Source organism: Bison bison, unplaced genomic scaffold, assembly GCF_000754665.1.
Source record: "Bison bison bison isolate TAMUID 2011002044 unplaced genomic scaffold, Bison_UMD1.0 scf7180017864068, whole genome shotgun sequence".
Classification (NCBI taxonomy): domain Eukaryota; kingdom Metazoa; phylum Chordata; class Mammalia; order Artiodactyla; family Bovidae; genus Bison; species Bison bison.
The window spans coordinates 5018495-5038700 of NW_011494640.1; the positions used below are offsets into that span (position 1 = coordinate 5018495).

Genomic DNA, 20206 nt, shown 5'->3' on the forward strand with positions numbered 1-20206 from the left:
ACTTTTCTTCCAAGGAGTAAGCATCTTTTAATTTCATGGCTGCAGTCACCATCTGCATTGATTTTGGAGCCCAGAAAAATAAAGTCTGCCACTGTTTCCCCTGTTTCCCCATCTATTTCCCATGAAATGATGGGACCAGATGCCATGATCTTAGTTTTCTGAATGTTGAGCTTTAAGCCAACTTTTTCACTCTCCACTTTCACTTTCATCAAGAGGCTTTTGAGTTCCTCTTTACTTTCTGCCATAAGGGTGATCTCTTTACTTTCTGCCATAAGGGTGGTGTCATCTGCATATCTGAGGTTATTGATATTTCTCCCGGCAATCTTGATTCCAGCTTGTGTTTCTTCCAGTCCAGCGTTTCTCATGATGTACTCTGCATAGAAGTTAAATAAGCAGGGTGACAATATACAGCCTTGACGTACTCCTTTTCCTATTTGGAACCAGTCTGTTCTTCCATGTCCAGTTCTAACTGTTGCTTCCTGACCTGCATATAGGTTTCTCAAGAGGCCATAATTGGTGATTTGAAGAATATAGATGGTAGGAGAGAATCAAGAATACAGGATGAAAACCAGGCAACTGGTTGGATAATAGAGCTATCTAGTTAGATGGACACCATCTGGGAACCATCACATGACAGGAAAGCATATATCCCACAGACATACTTCCAGAGAAAGAGTATGTGGAGTTTCACACCAAGGTCACAGTTGTGAGGCTTTGTACTAAGGCCACAGATGCAGAACCCAGAACCAAGGTCACCTCCAGAGCTGACCATTGCCAAAAGCCTTCCTGATCCTTACTGGTGAGCTTCCTGACTCCAAGTTAGGCAAAAACGCCCACCCGAATACTTACCCTATACTGTGCTAACCAATCACCTTATGCTGTGCTTCCTGCAGAAATTTTCTTTATCTCAAGGCTATAAAAATTGACTACCAAAGTGTCAGCTCTCCCTTGAGCTGGCCCGCTCTCCTAACAGCATCCCGTCAGCTCTCCCTGGTCTATCAGGAGATCAGCCTGCCCACTGCTCCTACCGCGTCTCTGCTGTTTGTTCTTAATAAACTCACTCCTTTCTGAAATACTCTGTCTCTGGAAATTCGTTTCCAACCGGCTCTGGGACTGCCACAACAGAACAGTCAGCAGTCTAGTGCTATAGTCGGACCAAGTGACACAAGTGTGGAAGTTGTGGTTGGCTGGGGCAACAGGAGGATTTGGGTGACCTTGGAGAGATCCATACCAGTGGAGTGATGGGTGAGGAGGTGCTTGTACAGCAGTGTGTTGAAATTGTGAATGGCAGCTCTGGAAAGGGAAAATATAAGCAGAGTTTGTACTTTCAAGACAGGGAAGTGGAGAGGAAGACCTAGTCCAGATGAGCTCTGGAAGACAGCAGAGACTTGCACGTGTTTAAATGCTTGTGGGAAGAAATGGTTAAACAAGTTGAAGATACAAGGAAGAGAAGGACATCACAGATGTCTGGAGGTCCCTAAGGATGGAGGAAGCTTCATGGGAACAGAAGAGAAAGAAGAAGTTTCCCTCTTTGTAAGAGCAAAGAAAGAAGAGGATGGAGATCCACGAAGATCCTGGCTCTGTGAAATCAGGAGAATGTTTCCGGGAGCTGAGATATGCAGGATGTCTTTTGTTAAGAAAAAAAAAAAAAAAGAGTCATTTTGTCCTAAAGTAAAAAGACTGGTTGTTCCAGAATGAGAAAGAGGAAAGAGTAGGTCGCAACCTGATGAATGTAGAAAGTAATAGAAGGTTAGAAAATGAAATTGTATTTGTCCAAGCTTGCTAAGGTTTGATGGATTTACTTATAAAATTTTCAAAAAAAGTTTTAGTATCAGATACACTGACATAAAATTAAAATTTGGTTTTCTCTCTGTTAAGATGAGAAAATGATTTGTCTCCCTTAGCAAGAGGTTTGGCAGACTGACTAATGACCCCTTAAACGTGGCCATGGCCCAATCTCTGGAACCTGTGAATATTTGAGTTCAGGACTTGTGACAGAGAGATTATTCTGACATCTGGTGGGCTCAATGTAGTCAAAAGTGTCCTTATAGGAGGGAGGAAGGAAGTCAGAATAAGAAAAAGGTGAAACGACAGCAGAAGCTGAAAGAGAGAAAAAGCTAGTTCATTGCTGGCTTTGAAGATGGAGGAAGGGGCCCTGAGTCAGGAATGAAAAGAGACTGTAGCTTTTGGAAAAGGAAATGGATGCTCTCCCAGTGCCCCCAGAAGGAAGCAGCTTTGCTGACACCTTAACTATAACCCAGTGAGACTGGGTTTTGGACTTCCGATCTCTAGAACTATAAGATAATATATCTATGTTGTTTCAAGCTCCTAAATTTGTTAGAGCAGTCATCGGACATGAATATGAGGTTGTAAAAGGTTATTCTTTACCTTCTGTGTAGTTTGCCAAGGTAACAGATTCTGTGTTTTGCCAGAATAACCTTCTATGGCTTCTGCTGACTTTATTATGTCCTTGGTTGTTAAAAAGAACAAAGTTTTCTTACTCTGGAAAGAGCTAAGATTCTTTACAATCATGTTAGCGCCTATGTTTATTTTTTAAATCCTTTCTTGTCACTTTAAGCGGAGTAGCCAAGCATTCTTTCTCAGGGACTCATGATCCTACCTTATTCGGGTGTTCAAATTTCCTGACAACTTTTGATATTTTGCCTTTCCCCAAATTGACCCTAAATGATTCCTTTTGCATCTTAGACTGTTTTTAAGATTTCCCAAAGGAAAAAACACAAATGATTTGATCTTTCATTGTAAAAAGAGAATGGCAGAAATAAGGAGTTTGTATTGATGAATTGCATGGAAAGAGTTGTTAAATCAGGAGAGATGCTCCTTAGCATGTCCCCGGGTACATCATATGGTAGAACGTGATTAAGTTTGGATTTCAGGAACTATATGCTCTAGGGAAATTCCTAGAGCACTGTCAACGCTCTCACTGGCCCTGTTGTGTCTTGGTGCTGCTGTACAATAGTCATCCCAGGGAAGACTGTATTCACAGGGACTTGGTTTTAGGATCTCCTAACACATCTGTGGATGCTCAAGTCTTTCACAGAAAATGGCAAAGTATTTGCATATAAACTATGTGCCCCCCACCGTATTCCTTAGATTACTTTGCCTAATACATTGTAAATGTTATGCAAACACAAAGTAAATGCTATTTGAACAGTTGCTAATGTGCTGTGGGTTCAAGTTCTGGTTTATGGAACTTTCTGGAATTTTTTTTTCCAGAATATTTTCTATTTTCAGTTGTTGGAATCCACAGATGTAGAATCCATGGACACAGAGCAGACTGTTGACCACCACAGTAGGTGCTGTCAGTCATAATTCCAGCTATTTTAAAATGGCAACTTGGTCATAGCTTTAATTTGAATCTAGCATCTACCTGAGTAGTGGTTTTCAGCTGGAAACTCATATCACTTAACTATGGGGTTATAGTAATATGCAGATGTTTAGGACCAGTTCCAGATTTACCGAGTCTATTTTATAATCTTTATATATTCCTAGTGTACTATAGCTATGTGTTCAGTAAATTCACGGAATATTGTTACATGAGGATTACTATATGTTATATCTGAAGAGTTTTTCCTTTGAAGATTATCTTACTCCATTTTTATAAATTAAATATGATATTCACTCTTCTTTGAAAATAGAGTTACTCATTACATTAACAGATATTTTGTCTACAATGTTTTCTGGGTTGACTTTGTCGTTTTGGTTTGTATGCCGTAGAAATCACTAAATTTCCTTGTCAGCTGTACTATTCCTGTTAGGAACTTCCAGCAGATCTTTCACTTTTGAAGTGTGTCAGTAATAGGTTAACCACAGCCATCTTGTTTTGTCATCTAAAGATAGTTTTGGGATTTCTCTTATGCTTCCCCTGAAAGAAATTGCAATCAGCTACAGACTACAGAGCTTGTCTTTGACAAAGAAGGGCTGTCTTAGAGACCTGTAGAAAAGGACTGGGCTAGACATTTTGGGGTATAGTCTTCTGATGGCCTTATTTAGACAACTATGAGACCATACTAGTGGGATGATTCAGGATTTCTAGATTTTTAGTTGAGACACAGATGAATTCAGAGGATGAGATGGTTGGATGGCATCACTGACTCCATGGACATGAACTTGAGCAAACTCCAGGAGATGGTGAGGGACAGGGAAGTCTGGTGTGCTGTAGTCCATGGGGTCACAAAGAGCTGGACATGACTTGGTGACTGAACAACAACAACCACAACAACAAAACCAAAACCCAGTGAAATGCGAGTTAGTTACATAGGACTGAATGAAAGGATGAGGGGTGATGGTGGGTTTTGTTTAGAATATTGTTGATGTTGTTTTAATGTTCTGATTTCTGGGTATATAAGGAACTCCATCCTCTTTTCTCTAAAGCCATGTATGTGTATGCTAAGCCACTTTAGTCGTGTCTGACTGTTTGTGACGCTATGAACTATGACTAACATGTCAGGCTCCTCTGTCCATAGGATTCTCCAGGCAAGAATCTGGAGTGGTTGCCATTTCCTTCTCTAAGGGATCTTCCTAACCCAGGGATCGAACCCACATCTCTTACGTCTTCCTGCATCGGCAGAAGGTTCTTTATCACTAGTGCCACCTGGGAAGCCCCAGAGTCATGTATAACTTGTAACAATTCAGTGGACTATACTTAGCTAACCAGAAACAAGCCATGTGTAAATACATATTTTCTCTCCTTGATGGTTCCAAAATTGAGAAACTCTGGTGCTGCTGCTGCTGCTAAGTCGCTTCAGTCGTGTCCGACTCTGTGCAACCCCATAGACAGCAGCCCACCAGTCTCCCCCATCCCTGGGATTCTCCAGGCAAGAACACTGGAGTGGGTTGCCATTTCCTTCTCCAGTGCGTGAAAGTGAAAAGTGAAAGTGAAGTCGCTCAGTCGTGTCCGACTCTGCGACCCCATGGACTGCAGCCTACCAGGCTCCTCCATCCATGGGATCCAGGCAAGAGTACCGGAGTGGGTTGCCATTGCCTTCTCTGGAAACTCTGGTGAGTATTCTTAATTTCATGGCAGTATAATTATTTTCATACTTTAATAAGAATCTGTCTTCCTTATTAACAAGGCATAATTAGAAACACTGGTTATGAACCCAAGGCTTTGCCTGGAATACCATAGTTGAGAAAGATGTTCATTTAATCAAAAATGACACTTTTAAGGAACTAAGGTTGACTCTGCAGAGCCACTGGTTAATTCTCAAGGTTCAACTCCCGGCTCTTTAACACAACTTTCAAAGAATTATTTCTCTGTTTTAGGCATCCCTCTTTTAAGATATCTGATCTCCAGGACCATAAAACAACTGACCTCTGCCCCCACCACTCAACAGATGAGCCACCAGTTATATAAGAACAACACCAGCCTGAATCCTGGAGATACGCCTTCTTAGGCCCTGCCTCATGCCACTCAGGAGGTTTATGCTTGCCTCTGAGTTGTTCAGTGATAAGTGATAGTCATCTTGAAAGGGAAGGCGGGAATGACAATATCGATCTTTATCTGTGCCCTGTGCCACTTCAGCAGTGATGGTTAAGAAACTCCTCCTACGCTTTGTGCCTCAGAAATGACAAACCAGCTAACCACGAAGGACCATGCTGCTTTCAGAGTTTCCGAGGAAAGTCTCAACTCCATCCTTCCTCCCGCAGGACCCCAAGCTGACTGCCTTGTTTACCTGCCTCTATAAAACCCCAGGTTCCCTTCCTTTTCTTTGAGATTTTTCTCATTAATGAATGTTCTCCTTAATACAGTAGCCTGAACAAATCATCTCCTTAAGTCTCAGGTGAATTTTGTCATAGCTCCAGAGAGGACCTCTCTTTGATGGCAGCCCCTGACTGTCCCCCTGGGATGACAACCATCTGTGCCCTGAGACTCTGTCTACCCCTTCCATGACTGCCCTGTGGATAACCACCCCTAGACAACTCAGGCCATGTGTAAACAGAGAGCAACAGTATGGCCCTGGATACCTCAGGTGGTGATGGAGTTGTAGAAGGGAATGCCCATGTCCTGTGCCGAGCAGGATAGTAAGGAACCATTCTGAGACGCTTCTGAGCTGAACCGGGGGGAAACACACCCAGGATTGCCTTTGAAGGAAAAAAGGAGATGGGAGTCAAGGCAGCTGGGGTCTGAGGTGAGTAGGTGTGGGGCGGAGCACAGGCTGAGGCCGAGCTGGTCACTGGAGAGCTGTGTCACTGGAGAGCTGTCGGAGTGACCAGTGTGAGGGGAAGAGTGAGTCCAAAAGTCAGAAATGCCAGGGGCAACATTCCCTGAAAACTGGGGGCAGGGAGGCCCCAAAGAGAGAAAGTCCAGGAAAAGGCTGGTCAGAAAGTAAAAGGTATACAGGCCTCTGACCAACCCTGTGAGGCTTCCCAGGTGGCTCAGTGGTAAAGAATCTGCCTGCCAGAATAAACAATGGGGCAAAGACAGCCTCTTCAATACGTGGTGCTGGGAAAACTGGAGAGCTACGAGCAGAAGAATGAAATTAGATCACTACCTAATGCCATACACAAAGATAAACTCAAAATGGATTAAAGACCTGAATATAAGACCAGAAACTATTAAACTATTAGAGGAGAACATAGGCAGAACACTCGATGGCATAAATCAAAGAAAGATCTTCTATGACCCACGTCCTAGAGAAATGGAAATAAAAACAAAAATAAACAAGTGGGACCTGATTAAACCTAAAAGCTTTTGCACAGCAAAGGAAACTACAAACAGGGTGAAAAGACAGTCCTCAAAATGGGAGAAAATAATAGCAAAGGAAACAACTGACAAAGAATTAATTTCCAAAACGTACAAGCAGCTCATACAACTCAATACCAGAAAAGCAAACAACCCAATCAAAAAGTGGGAAAGGGACCTGAAGAGACATTTCTCCAAAGAAGACTTACAGATGGCTAACAAACACATGAAAAGATGCTCAACATCACTCATTATTAGAGAAATGCAAATCAAAACTACAGTGAGATACCACCTTACACCAGTCAGAATGGCCATCAACAAAAAGTCTACAAACAATAAATGCTGGAGAGGGTGTGAAGAAAAGGAAACCCTCTTGCATTGCTGGTGGGAATGTAAACTGGAACAGCCACTATGGAAGATGGTATGCAGACTCCTTAAAAAGCTAGGAATGAAACCACCATATGACCTAGAAATCCCACTACTAGGCATATACCCTGAGGATATCAAAACTGAAAGACACATGTACCCCAGTGTTCATTGAAGCACTATTTGCAATAGCTAGAACATGGAAGCAACCTAGATATCCATCAATAGATGAATGGATAAAGAAGCTGTGGTACATATATACAATGGAATACTACTCAGCCATGAAAAAGAATGCGTTTTGAATCTGTTCTAATGAGGTGGATGAAGCTAGAGCCTATTATACAAAGTGAAGTAAGTCATAAAGAGAAATATAAATATTGTATATTGATACATATATATGGAATCTGAAGAGATGTCACCGACGAATTTATTTTCAGGGCGGCAACAGAGAAACAGACATAGAGAACAGACCTATGGACACAGTGGGAGGAGAGGAGGGAGAAGGGGAGATGTGTGGAGAGAGTACTTAGAAATTTACTATACCATACATAAAATAGATCACCAATGGGAACTTGCTGTATGACTCAGGAAACTCAAACAGGGGCTCTGTGACAGGCTAAGGGTAGGATGGGGAGCAAGATGGGAAGGAGGTCCGGGAGGGAGGGGACATGGGTGTACCTATGGCTGATTCTTGTTGATGTTTGACAGAAAACCACAACATTCTGTAAAGCAACTATCCTTCAATTAAAAAATTAAAAAAAATGAAAGAATCTGCCTGCTAATGCAGGAGACATGGGTATGATCCCTGGGTTTGGAAGATCCCATGGAGTAGGAAATGGCAACTCACTCTAGTGTTCTTGCCTGAAAAATCCCATGAACAGAGGAGCCTGGTGGGCTACAGTCCACAAGGTAGCAAAGAGTCACACACGACTGAATGACTGAGCGTGCATGTATGCACAACCGCATCTCATCCCTCTTCTGGGTGGGGAACGGGGGCAGGCAGGGAAGGCTCCACTGGGAAGAATGTGCATTCTCAGGGGTCTTTGATGGCAGCAGGTGACAGAATTCACTACCTCTGCTACTGTACAGGAATCAGAAAGTGGCCTTCAAGATTTCAAAGGGCATGATTGAGAAGGCTGAAGAGCCTGAACTCTGTCCTGAAGTTGTCTCTTTTGCAGCCTGAGGGATCTAGACATCGGTGGTAGGGTTTCTGTTTGTTTTTAATATATCACATATGATTTCCCCCGTTTGAAGCAAGCGTGTCTGAGGCCAGGTCCAGGGGCCAATGGTAGCCAGGGAGCCCCTGAGAATTCTCAGGGCCCTTGGGTGTCTCTGTGCTGTCCCCAGGCCTAGCATAGTGCCTGGGACAGAGGAGACAGTTTATGAAGCTTGAGAATCTGTCCTTACCGTACAAAGTGTGTCCTGGGTCGTAAAGTTTGACAGGGCTTCCCTGGTGGTCCAGTGGTAAAGACTCCGCCTGCCAATGTAGGAGACATGGGTTTGATCCCTGGTTTGGGAAGATCCCACATGCCGTGAAGCAACTGGGCCCATGCACCACAACTACTGAGCCTGTGCTCTAAGCCTAGGAACCGCAACTACTGAAGCCCACACGCCCTAGAGCCTGTGCTCCACGAGAAGCCATAGCAATGAGAAGCCTATTCCCAGCAACTAGAGAGTGGCCTCTGCTCACCCCAGCTAGTCAAAGCCTGTGCAGCAGTGAAGACCCAGCATAGCCAAAAATAAATAGACAAAGCTATAAAGCTCTAATAGGCAGGATGAGGGAATGTGTCATGCTGAGTCTATGACAGATAGCCAAAAGTCATATTAAGCATGCTTAATAACTAGAACTACGTAGGTACCTACAAAGCAGAATGGATTCTGGCTGAAAGATCATCTCTGTGTATAGCAATGGTAGGACCTCTCTGGGGTCTGGCTCACCTAATGTTTTAACAAAATCAGGGGACAGAAGGATGGACGGGCACTCAATAGGGCTTTGAACTGTGCTTCCAGAATTGGTGTGCAAACTGAGGCCACTGGGTTAGTCAGTGGATTAGAATCCAGCCTTGACCACTAAGGCTGTGATGGCTGGACCCAGGGCTCTGGTCTAGAAGGTTCTGTGAGTTGTCTTGGTGACCTCATATAGAACACCAGTGATCAAGAGGCCAAAACTATTACAGAGTCCGGTTTTCAGGGGCCTCTGGCATCCGAAATAAGGGAGCCTGCAGGGTCTTTTGGGGCCTTGCCTTGCCCTGAGCATGTTCTGCCAGAAACCTGACGTCTGGATTGCCGTCCTGGCAGCAGTACATACCTGCCTTCCAGCTCTTCCCCAGGGAACATGCTGGAGGAGTCATAATGGCAGAGCAAGCCTCTCCTGTCCTCTGTACTCTGGAAGTCCCCACAGAATGGTAAGGACCTTGTCCAGGGACTGCTGAATGCAACAATGGCCTGTTGCTGGTGTCTGATCATGCTGGGGGTTCTAGGAGTACTTTGTGTGTGTGTGTGTGTGTGTGTGTGTGTGTGCATGCACTCAGTTGTGTCCAACTCTGCAACTCCTTGGATTGTAGCCCACCAGGCTCCTCTATCCATGGGATTTTCCAGGCAAGAAGACTGGAATGGATTGCCATTTCCTTCTCCAGGAAGGGATCTTACTGATCCAGAGATCGAACCTGCATCTCCTGCATTGGCAGGCAGATTCTTTACCCCTGAGCTACCTGGGAAGCCCTCTAGGAGTACTCAGCTATGACTTATTTAGAATGGAGGATCTTCCTTGAATTAGGTGACCTCAGCTGGCTCCTGTTATTCAATCTCATTTGATAAGGATTTAGCTATATGGTTGCCTAGGCTAGCTATTTGAAAACACCAATCACTGAAAGTCAAGTGGCCAGGACTGAGTTTTCTTGTCTCTTAGAGCTATTTCAAGCCACAGTGATTAGCCTTTGGGGCCCACTATGTAAGTTTCTGTTGAATTCATCTCATCTAAGCATTAAAGCCTTTTTTTAATGCTATCTGTGTCCTGGGAGTTGACTTCTCACAGAATTAGATTCTTTGAAAAATAGACACAAAAGCAGAAGTTTCCTAGCAACATGGCGGCCCTGTGTACATGTTTGGGAGGCTCCCATGCCAAGCAGACATGGGTGGGCTGAGTTAGGGTGGGCTTGGATGAGGGCAGGAAAAATCAGGTCTATGATTTTGGGAGGAGCCTTTGCTAACTTTGGGGTCCAGAGAATATTTCTTTTATTTTGAGGAGATCTATTGACAAGATGCAATGGTAAATGAGTTTTTTTAATAGCTGTGGTAATCAGAGAAGTATTATTTCTGGTGTATAAGAGTTTGGCTACTTGAATGTAGAAACCTGGTCAACTCAACCTTAAATATTTTGAATCAAATTGGGGGAGGGGACACTGGCCCACATGTGGTGTTGAAGACCAGGTTCAGGAAATAACAGTACATCAGAACACCTGTCATGTAGGGCTTCGCTCCTGACTGGGAGGCCTTGGAGGACCACACGTGTGAGTCCTCAGAATCCACATGGTGTGGCTCAGGCTTCAGAGTATCACCAAATACCGGGTCTGGTCAAAGCATATGCAGAAGGCCTTCTCTGCTCGCTCAGAGGTGCACCTCTGAACTGTTCATCCTCAGAATGTCCAGCTTTATGAACAGACAGGCTCCTCCAATTGACTTCATGAATTGAAAATGATTGGAAGTGAGTCTTTTATTGTGACCGCCCTGATTAGGGCCATCATACCATATGAGGGCCTGGTGAGAAAAATAGAGAGGTAGGGATTTGATGGCTAAAAGTACTTATGTGGGATTTGTATGTATATGCAACCTAGTTAGATCCTAATTTCCCTTCCAGACTGATGTCCCCTGTCTTGGTGGCCCCAGCCCTGACTCTGAGATATCCTGTTTTAGCTAGAGTTCCCAGTTTTTAATTTTTACAAAGACATCAAGTCCTTGCTGGGAGTGGTCAAGGATTTATTAACTACTCATGGTAAGTTTCTTCCAGACTGTCCTAGTTGGAAGACCTGACCTTCAAAAGATGAATATACCCTTGAAACCAGGGGTCCCCAACCTCCAGGACCTAGTGCCTGATGATCTGAGGTGGAACTGATGCCATAATAATAGAAATAAAGTGCACAGTAATGTTACGCACTTGAATCATCCCGAAACCATCCCCTACCCCAGTCTGTGGAAAAATTACCTTCCAAAAAACTGGTCCCTGGTGCCAAAAAGGTTGGGGACTGCTGTTTAAACTCTTTATGGTATAGTCTGGCTGGAGGACACCGAGCTAGGAGAGTGCTGAATGCAAGAACTGGATGGAGCTCCATGTCCAAGTACCCAGGTGAATATGAGACCAACGGTGTCCTTCGATCAACCTGTTGTATTCTATTCCAGTTGCTCCTGGGTGGGGCCAGGAGCTGTGGGGCTTCCGGCATGGCTTACAGACAGCAGCTGAGGAGCTTGTGGATACGGTCTCAGTGGCCGTGGGGCGCCCTAGTATAGGGACTCACCTGTGCTGCGTGTCCATACTGTGCCACATGGTCCATGGTGCTACGTGGACCAGAGTCGAGGAGGCTTTTTGACACCCTGTAATTTGTCACGACGAAGATCACAGGCTCCTTTCCCTGTGAAAGGGAGCTGGATCCTGGCTGTCCTGGGTTTTAGGGTGGAGAGTTGGGTCTTGATTCCTGGTGAAGGATACCATTCTTGGGGGCTGAGAGGGGATAGCTGGAAAAGAGCATCTGTTAAGCTGAGGAAATGCCATGGTTCCCTTGGGTGGTTTGTCCACTTGGCTGATGTGGTGTGTAGTGCATACAGGTGAGTGAGTATAGGTGAGAGTGAACATGACTGTGCAACAATGTCAGGGAGGTACAGCAGGAGGTGGCTTATAACACTTACATAGGAAGCCCACTGACCTACCCCAGGCAGTGCATGCTGGGCTGGTCAGAAAGGCAAAAAAATGTAGAGTTCTATCAACCTGTTGTATTCTATCCAGGTAACTCCCTACCCATCCCCCCGCCCCCAAATGGGTTGAGTTTGGCAGGTAGAACAAATCTCAGAACAGGCATGGGCTCAGTCGTGTCTGACTCTTTGTGGCCCTATGGGCTGTAGCCTGCCAGGCTCCTCTGTTCATGGGATTTTCTAGGCAAGAACTGTGGAGAGTTGCCATTTTCTTCTCTGACCTCATAGTGAAGGGTGACTGATGACCTCTGCCAGAAGAATCCAGGGGTCAGAGCCTTCCAGGGACTGGAAGGGAGGCACGAAGCCCTCACTGAAGCAGTAGCCTGGGCTGGAATCCAAACTCCCCAAGACTCTGCTACAGTGGAAGAGAGCCCAGGGAAATTGTCAGTTACTGTGGTTTAGTCCCACTGTTTCCAGAAAGGATTGTTCAGACCTAGAAGGGTGAAGAAGACTCCCTCCAGTCCAGGCACAGGCTGGGTGACAGCACCCCAGGGCTCAGGCCCAGCTGGGGCAGCTAGGATGCAGCTGATGGTCTTGGCACCTGGCCTCCACTTGCCAGCAGAGCCCCCAAGAAGGAGCTGCAGTATCTCCAGCTATTTTAGGGTGGATACAGAAGATGTTATTTGTATCACCACAGTGTCTGAGGAATAGTACATAAAGTACGTAAAGTGTGCTGGAGATGGTCCAGGGCAAATTCATCAAACTGAAACTTGGTTTCTTCCAGGCTGAGGATCTGTGTGTCTCTGGTATGGCTTCTGCAAATCCCAGTGCATCCAGCCATACCAATTCCACAGAACACCCTACTAGCCACTCCCAGAATCATGCAAGTAAATTTCTGGAAACCAGACCAGGGCTAGGGACCCCACTATACAGTACAGAAATTTCAAATGAAAAGAAATAAAAATTATTTTCAAAATATATAAGGTATCAACAATGTAACATTGTCATTGAAAGTGTTTGAAATGTCTTTGTAGATCTGAGTTGATCCCAAGTATTAATGGTCCAGGCCTCTTTTATGATGATTATACCACAAACCACCTCAGAGGGCAGGCCAGGTTATGGGTTGGAGATACCACTAAAAAAAATATAAATCCCTTCAAGTTCACCAATAATCATTGCAGGCTTATATTAAAATTACCAAGCAAATAAACACTATGGAATGTGTCTAATCAAAATTATGTGAAAACAGCCCAATTTCTATCTCAACATTTCAAATGTAAGTTCCATCACTGACTGTTTTAACAAAAATTATCTCAAAAGTCATGTTGATTAAGTTAAAGGATAAATTACATCATAGAAAGTATTTATAAGCATCGCTCATATTTCAATTGCCATAATGTTTTTTGCCAAGCTATCTTATGATCAAAAACTCAATTCTGCATTTTTGTGTAATCTATATTTTCTAAACATAAATCTGTTCTACAACTTTATACTTTCTTTGAGCAGAACTGGGCACACTCACACAATTACATGCTAAGTTATAAGCGAAACAGAATTTCCACATTTGCTCTAATCAGCCATAAAGGTAACATAGCAATTAGCAATTCTACCATTAAAGTAATTCATTAATAATTCTCTTCTCCTAAAATAATGAATGTCCTGAGTCACTCCTTACACAAATTTCTTTGTACCTTTATTTATCTTGATGTTTTAATGTCTTTCCCTGATTCTTAGAATTGGGACCTGCAAAACCATAAACATTTGACATCCGGTGGAACTTCTCCAGATCAATACAGATCAAACCCTGATTTTACTTTAAACATTACCCTGCTCCATTAAGTAATGAAATCCTTTCATAAAAAGTATTTCCAAAAGTACACTATACAATCAAGTACTAAATTCAAGTAGAAATACCCAGATGTTCACACACTAACAAAAATTTAACAAAACGATACAATTCAAATTGAACAAACCTCTTGGGGGTGGGGTGTGAGGGCAGGGGGAAGGAGCAGGGACCTAAACCAGGGGTAGACATTCTTCCCAGATCTACTCCCAAGCATGTAAGTGTTCCTTCATGTCTTTAAAAATTAATAGGGAGCTTTGCACCAAACAACAGTCTCTATCTTCTGATTAAAAAGAATAAAGGAACGAAAAGGTCACATTTTCACCTTCCAACTTTATAATAATCAGACTTCTTAACTCCTCCAGGTCTGGCAGAGATTAGCCTCTGGTTCTCTGAGGCTAAGGGAGATTTGTCCTGGATGTTCTTCTTTGCTCCTTGCTGAGTCATCCGTGAGGCTTGATCACTTCATTCGAGCTCATTTGTCTTTCCTAGGCTTGGAACCAGCATGGCTCACATTTCCATTGCCATTGTAAAGTTCCAACAAGATGATCGTTGATTGCTTCACCTTTAATTCTTCCTCCTGTTAATCCCTCTGTTTTCTGCCCCCGCCCACTCCCGCTCATCTTCTAGTCTGTATTCTAGTTGTTGCTGCTGTTGTTCAGTTGCTAAGCTGTGTCCAATTCTTTGTGACCCTATGGGCTGCAGCATACCAGTCTCCTCTGTCCTCTGCTATCTCCCGGAGTTTGCTCAAATTCATGTCCACTGAGTCAGTGATACTATCACATCTCATCCTCTGCTGCCCCCTTCTCTATGTGCCTTCAGTCTTTGCCAGCATCAGGGTCTTTTCCCATCAGTGGGCTCTTTCCCACTCCCTTCTCCATGGGATATTCCCGACCCAGGGATTGAACTGATGTCTCCTGCATTGGCAGGGGGGTTCTTTACTGCTGAGCCACGAGGGAAGCCCCTGTATTCCAGTCCCACCTACAAATCAGAGCACTTCCCACAAGAAGCTTTGCAAGGGTACCTCCTAAGGCCCGCAATGACAATTGTACATGTGGGATCTTAGTTCCAAGACCAGGGATTGAACCTAAGTCCCCTGCATTGGATGGCAGATTCTTAACCACTGGACCACCAGAGAAGTAACAAGACTGTCTTTAATATCTTGAAGCAATATTATTAAAATAGCCACAGTTCTTGAAATTCCAACGTGCAGGTCCTGTGCCAAAGTGATTGCTGATCCCAACACAAAAAGGGACAGGCAGTATTTCATCAGATCTAATGCTACTCAGTGTAGGTAAAGCTGCTCAGTCGTGTCCAACTCTTTGCGACCCCGTGGACTGTAGCCCACCAGGCCCCTCTGTCCATGGGATTCTCCAGGCAAGAATACTGGAGTGGGTTGCCATTTCCTTCTCCAGGGGATCTTCCCCCACCCAGGGATGGAACCCAGATCTCCCACATTGCAGGCAGACTCTTTACCACCTGAGCCACCAGGGAATCCCCCTACTCGATGTAACATGAAGGAGAAAACAAGAGAAAAACCCTATCAACTGTATTATAACCTGACATTGATTGCAAAGTGTAGCCTAATTTCAGAGATGTTAAAATGGGAAGAAAAAAAAAGTGCATCTTAGACTCGATGGTGAATTTTGCAGGGGAAGCTGAAGCTCAGAGAGGCTGTGTGATGTGGCCAGAACCACAGAGCTCATCAAAGGCAGAGCTGGGTTTAGACTGTGCCAGAGTCCCTGCTTCTCCAAAGGTTTGAAGGCTTTTTCTCCCCCGTGGTTTCCTTTTCCTCACCTGTTTTCAAGAACCAGTTCCTAAGCCATCTGTCCTGGAAAAAAGAGCTTCCCCTTTCGGGTTACTACTTAACTACTTACTAACAGAGAGAAAGCAAGTACTCTTCGGAGACAGCAACCCCTCTTGGCTCTGCCTAATTATAGAGACTGCCCATTGTGCTGTTGCTATATTATTTTTGGCAGGAGGATGGAGGGAGGGGAAGGAGTGGGTGTTGGTGATGGTTATGCTCACCCTCCCCCTTCTCTACTTGCCCTGAGGCAGCAGGGAAGCGGGTACCCGAAGCCTTTGCAAGTGGATGAATAAAAGCTGAGTTAGGAAGCTAGAAGCTGCAGGGCAAATCCACCCACACCTCTCCTGATCAGATCTTCTCACTCTTCCCCAGCAAAATCCACTACCCCCCTGCTGATCCTGAACTCAGCATCACCCCTTAGACTTACAAAATTTTTTTTCCTTCTCAAGTGATGTCCTGTGTTTCCGGAGATGAACTCCCCAACTGCTGAGCCCACTGCCCGTTTGTTGGGTGATCTAATACATACTTAGTGAGGATCAACTTCATAGTACTCTGAAGATGAGTGATAAGCCAGTGCACACACAGTTCCTGCCCGCTTAGGGTTCACAGTCTAATGAGAGAGACACTTGTCATCAAAGAAGCTTATAAATTACTGTAAAATGACAACTGTGATAAAAGGTTCTCAGGAAGGCCGGTAGCTGAGATAGCGCTCCCGGAGTATTCTGTGTGCTCCTCTGCATCTCCCAACAACTGCCTCCCCCTGGCCCCCAACCTGCTTTGCAGTTTCAGTTGGGGCCAAGAGATGAATTCTGGCCGAGGATCATGAGTGGATATGATGTGTGTCCCCTCCAGGGAAAGACTTTAAGAACTGAAAGATTTTCCAGGCAAGAGTACTGGACTGGGGTGCCATTACCTTCTCCTCCTATCTCCCTCTGCTGTTTTAACATCTCCCTCCTTGCCTTTCACCTGGAAATATGCTCAAGCTTCCCTCAACACTCACCCCGCGCGCCCACATGCTCACCCCTCCCTTTGACCTAGTACTCTCCCCCTGCACTTCCTCTTTCCTTTCCTTTGGCCCCGAGCTTGGTAAAAGATCCATCATCATTGGGTAATTCTATCCTTCGCCACTCAATCGCTTTCCATTTCTGACTCTGGTCCTGTCCCGACCAGTCTACTGTAACTATTTACAGAAGTCTCCAGGGACTTCCAGATTATCCAGCCCACTGGAGACAATTCAGTCCTTATCTTCCCGGGCTGCTTTGATGTGACACGGTGACCATACTCTCATTTTTCAGACTTCTCAATTCTTTGGCTTCCAAGACAGTTTCTCACCTGGCGTTCTTTCTGCTCAGTCAATCACTTCCTCCAAGACTCTTTGATTGAGGGTGTTAAGACCCTAGTCTTGCCCCTTGGAGTTCTATGTTCAGTGTGGGGCTCTTTCCTCTCCTCCTCTGTGTCATTTCTCATTCATCTTAGAATTCCTATCACTTCTATGCTGCTGATTCTCTGATACATATCGTCAGTCCTGATACTGCCTCTAAGGCTGAAACATTTTTTCCAGTCCTCTATGGATTGCTCCTCCATGAAGACGGCAGACCACCCAGTCCAAGCTCCTGGGGGTGTGTACCCTGAGGTCTCAGCTCCCGCTCCTTCTTCAAGTCTGACTTTCTGTCTAGTCATGGCAGACTCCCTGGAATGCCGGTACACATCATGATGGCTCACATCTTTTGAGTTTTTACACATGTAGCTTCAAAATCCCTTCCGCTTTCTTCTCTGCCTCATTCTTAACTCATCCTCAGTGCTCACCTTAGGTATCACCTCTCTGCCAGGAAGCTTTTCTGTCTGGCATCTTCAGGCAGAGACACGTGCTGGGTCTTGTGGGCATGCCCTCCACCACTGCATGCAGCACAGCCCGTCAGACCCAGCCTGTCTCTACCTCTCCATCTCTCTGTCTCTTTGTCTCTGTCTCTCTCTCCTGCAGCCCCCACCCCTCTGCACACTTGTGCGACTCTCCCCTAGCCAGCTGGGGAGGCTTCGTCTTTGCATGGGGCACTGACTCCAATCTAGTATGTCACCTCCCAGCTACAGCATCCCTGGGCCAGCCTCTAAGCCGGGCACTCCTGGGACTTGGAAGTCACTTTCACATCCCCAGGAATGTCAGGGAGATAGTGAATGAACGATGACGACTTCAACCTGACTCCTCATTTTGGCTGGGCTGCTCTGCTCCTGCCACATGGAGATGCTGCTGGGGAAGCGTTCCCTGCAGAAGAAGGCCTCCTTGTTCTCGCTTGGGACAGTGCCCTCGCTCCGCTTTTAGTCCAGACGGCAGAGGCACCCCACCCTCAGCTTCAGAGGTACAGATTTTCACTTTATAGCCTCGCGCTCAGCCTCCATCTCTGGAGGTTAATCCCATTCCACAGGCTGAGCCCCACATGCTAAGCCTTCCAGTTGAAACTGGGTTCTGAATTGGTCACCCCCTCTCTTGATGGTGAGTTCCCCCTCTCAGGCCCTTGCTGTCACCAGTCTCTCATTGGAGACAACCTCAGGGCGTCATGGACAGAGGGGATCCCAGCAGGCTATAGTCCAAAGGGTCGCAAAGAGTCAGACACGACTGAACACACACACCCTTCCTCAGAGATGCTCTATACAACACTGAAGGTCAATAGACCCTGTGGCCAGGGTCAGGATTACTCTGGTTCAGGGAGGCTCCTTGGCCCTGTGCAGATGTGCCTGCTGTCCCCAGGCCAGCTCTGCAGAACAAGGGCACAGGGTAGTGACGCTGAACGGCGTCTCTGTTACATTCTCAGAAACCATTCTGTGGCCTGCGGCCCTCCCAGGAGTGTCACACCACACAGCTGGCCCACCACACAGTTGGGGCAAGAGGCTCCTTTGAGGTCAGCCTGCCGCCTGCACTCGGTTCCGAGTTAGCAGTCTGCTTACACTGTAACTCCCCTGCTGTGATGGCCCCTCTAGAAAGTGCCCCATCTAGACCCACAGCTCCTTCAAAGTCCAGCCCATGACCTCAGGATTCAAGGGTGGCTCTTGTTCAGTCGCTAAGTCGTGTCCAACTCTTTGGGACCCCATGGACTGCAGCACACCAGGCTTCCCTGTCCTTCACCATCTTCCTGGAGCTTGTTCAAACTCATGTCCATTGAGTCGGTGATGCCATCCATCCATCTCATCCTCTGTCGTCCCCTTCTCCTCCTGCCTTCAATCTTTCCCAGCATCAGGGTCTTTTCCAATGAGTTGACTCTTTGCATCAGCTGGCCTAAGTGTTGGAGCTTCAGCTTCAGCATCAGTCCTTCCAATGAATATTCAAGGTTTATTTCCTTTGGCATTGACTGGTTTGATCTCCTTGCTCTCCAAGGGACTCTCAAGAGGCTTTTCCACCACCACAGTTGGAAAGTGGCTCTGGCCAAGCTCAAATGTGGAGAGGGCCTGGGCTAATCGAGATGCCCCCTCAGGTTGGCCCCAAGATGGCTGCATCCCAGGTAGGTATCAGCAGCCTCTTCCCAGAGACTGAACAGGGAGTAGGAGTGGGGGAGGGTGACAGGAGAGGAAGGATCCCCTCTACCCTCCAACTGGCTCTATTTTATATCCTATCTGCCTCCCACAGACTGGTGTACACACTGGATTGCTTTGCTCCCCTGCTGTCTGCCCTCTGCTAAGCTCTTCTCTGTTTCCTGAGCTGGCTCCTCCCTTGCTTCCACACAAGCTCACTTAGAGGCTCAGAGGGTGGAGTGTGGGGCTGGATTAAGTAATTTAGAATTCTTTATCAAGGCAATAGTCTAACTTGCAAGGCTATTTACTTTTCTCTATGGAAGTTGAATAGCACCTAGATTTTTTTTTTTTAATTTAACTTTGGTAACAAATCTTAATATTTCCCCAGGCAGACAAAGCACAGATGAAGGTGGAGGTTCAAAGTCTCACCAATATTTTTCAAACCCATTGCACACTTTTCTACTCATCCATTCATCACATACAAAGTTCTTGCTCCCCTTCAAATAAATTAATTGAAAAGTTTTGTTTGGCTGCTTGAGGAAAAGAACTGAGATCCGCCCTTTGTTTTCTGTTTCATATTTTCTGGATAATGAATGAGTCAAACGATGAATAAAGGGCTGGGGGCAGCCCTTTATTCTTGTGTCTCCAGTCCCACCGTCCTGGCTCCATTTCTGGCCTCCCTTGTCACCCGCACAGCTGCCCTACATATTTCAGAAGAATGTGGGGTCTCTCCCTGTCTCTGGTTGTGGAGAAACCGTTCCCCAGGAGACGATGGCAGGATGGCAGGACACAACGGGACCAGCGGAGGGGGTGACCTGCAGTTGTCAAGGGGACACCAATGGAGGTCACGGCTCCCCTTGCACTCTGGACATTTGCTCAGGAAGTGGTGGTGGGGGCGGGAGGAGGGTGGTGATAAAGGAGAAGTAAGTCACATTTCTTCATACCTGCCTGGGATTACAGAGTATTTAGGGAGCACCTGTTGTGTGACATCCCAGGGTCAGGCAGGAAGACACAATTGTGTCCCTGGCTCCATGGGCCTCTTTCTGTAGAAGGATGCAAAGCTCGCCCTGGAAATAGAACCACA

At 45.7% G+C, this 20206-nt stretch overlaps 1 long non-coding RNA gene across 1 annotated transcript in view; it reads left to right on the forward strand.

Annotated features, from left to right (window-relative positions):
- Positions 1 to 19965, forward strand: part of LOC104986427 — a 30701-nt gene extending 10736 nt beyond the window's left edge. The window contains exons 3-4 of the long non-coding RNA XR_825037.1: positions 18989 to 19112; positions 19511 to 19965. This is a non-coding gene — a long non-coding RNA (uncharacterized LOC104986427). The remainder of the gene's footprint in view (positions 1 to 18988; positions 19113 to 19510) is intronic.
- Positions 19966 to 20206: the final 241 nt, after the last annotated feature.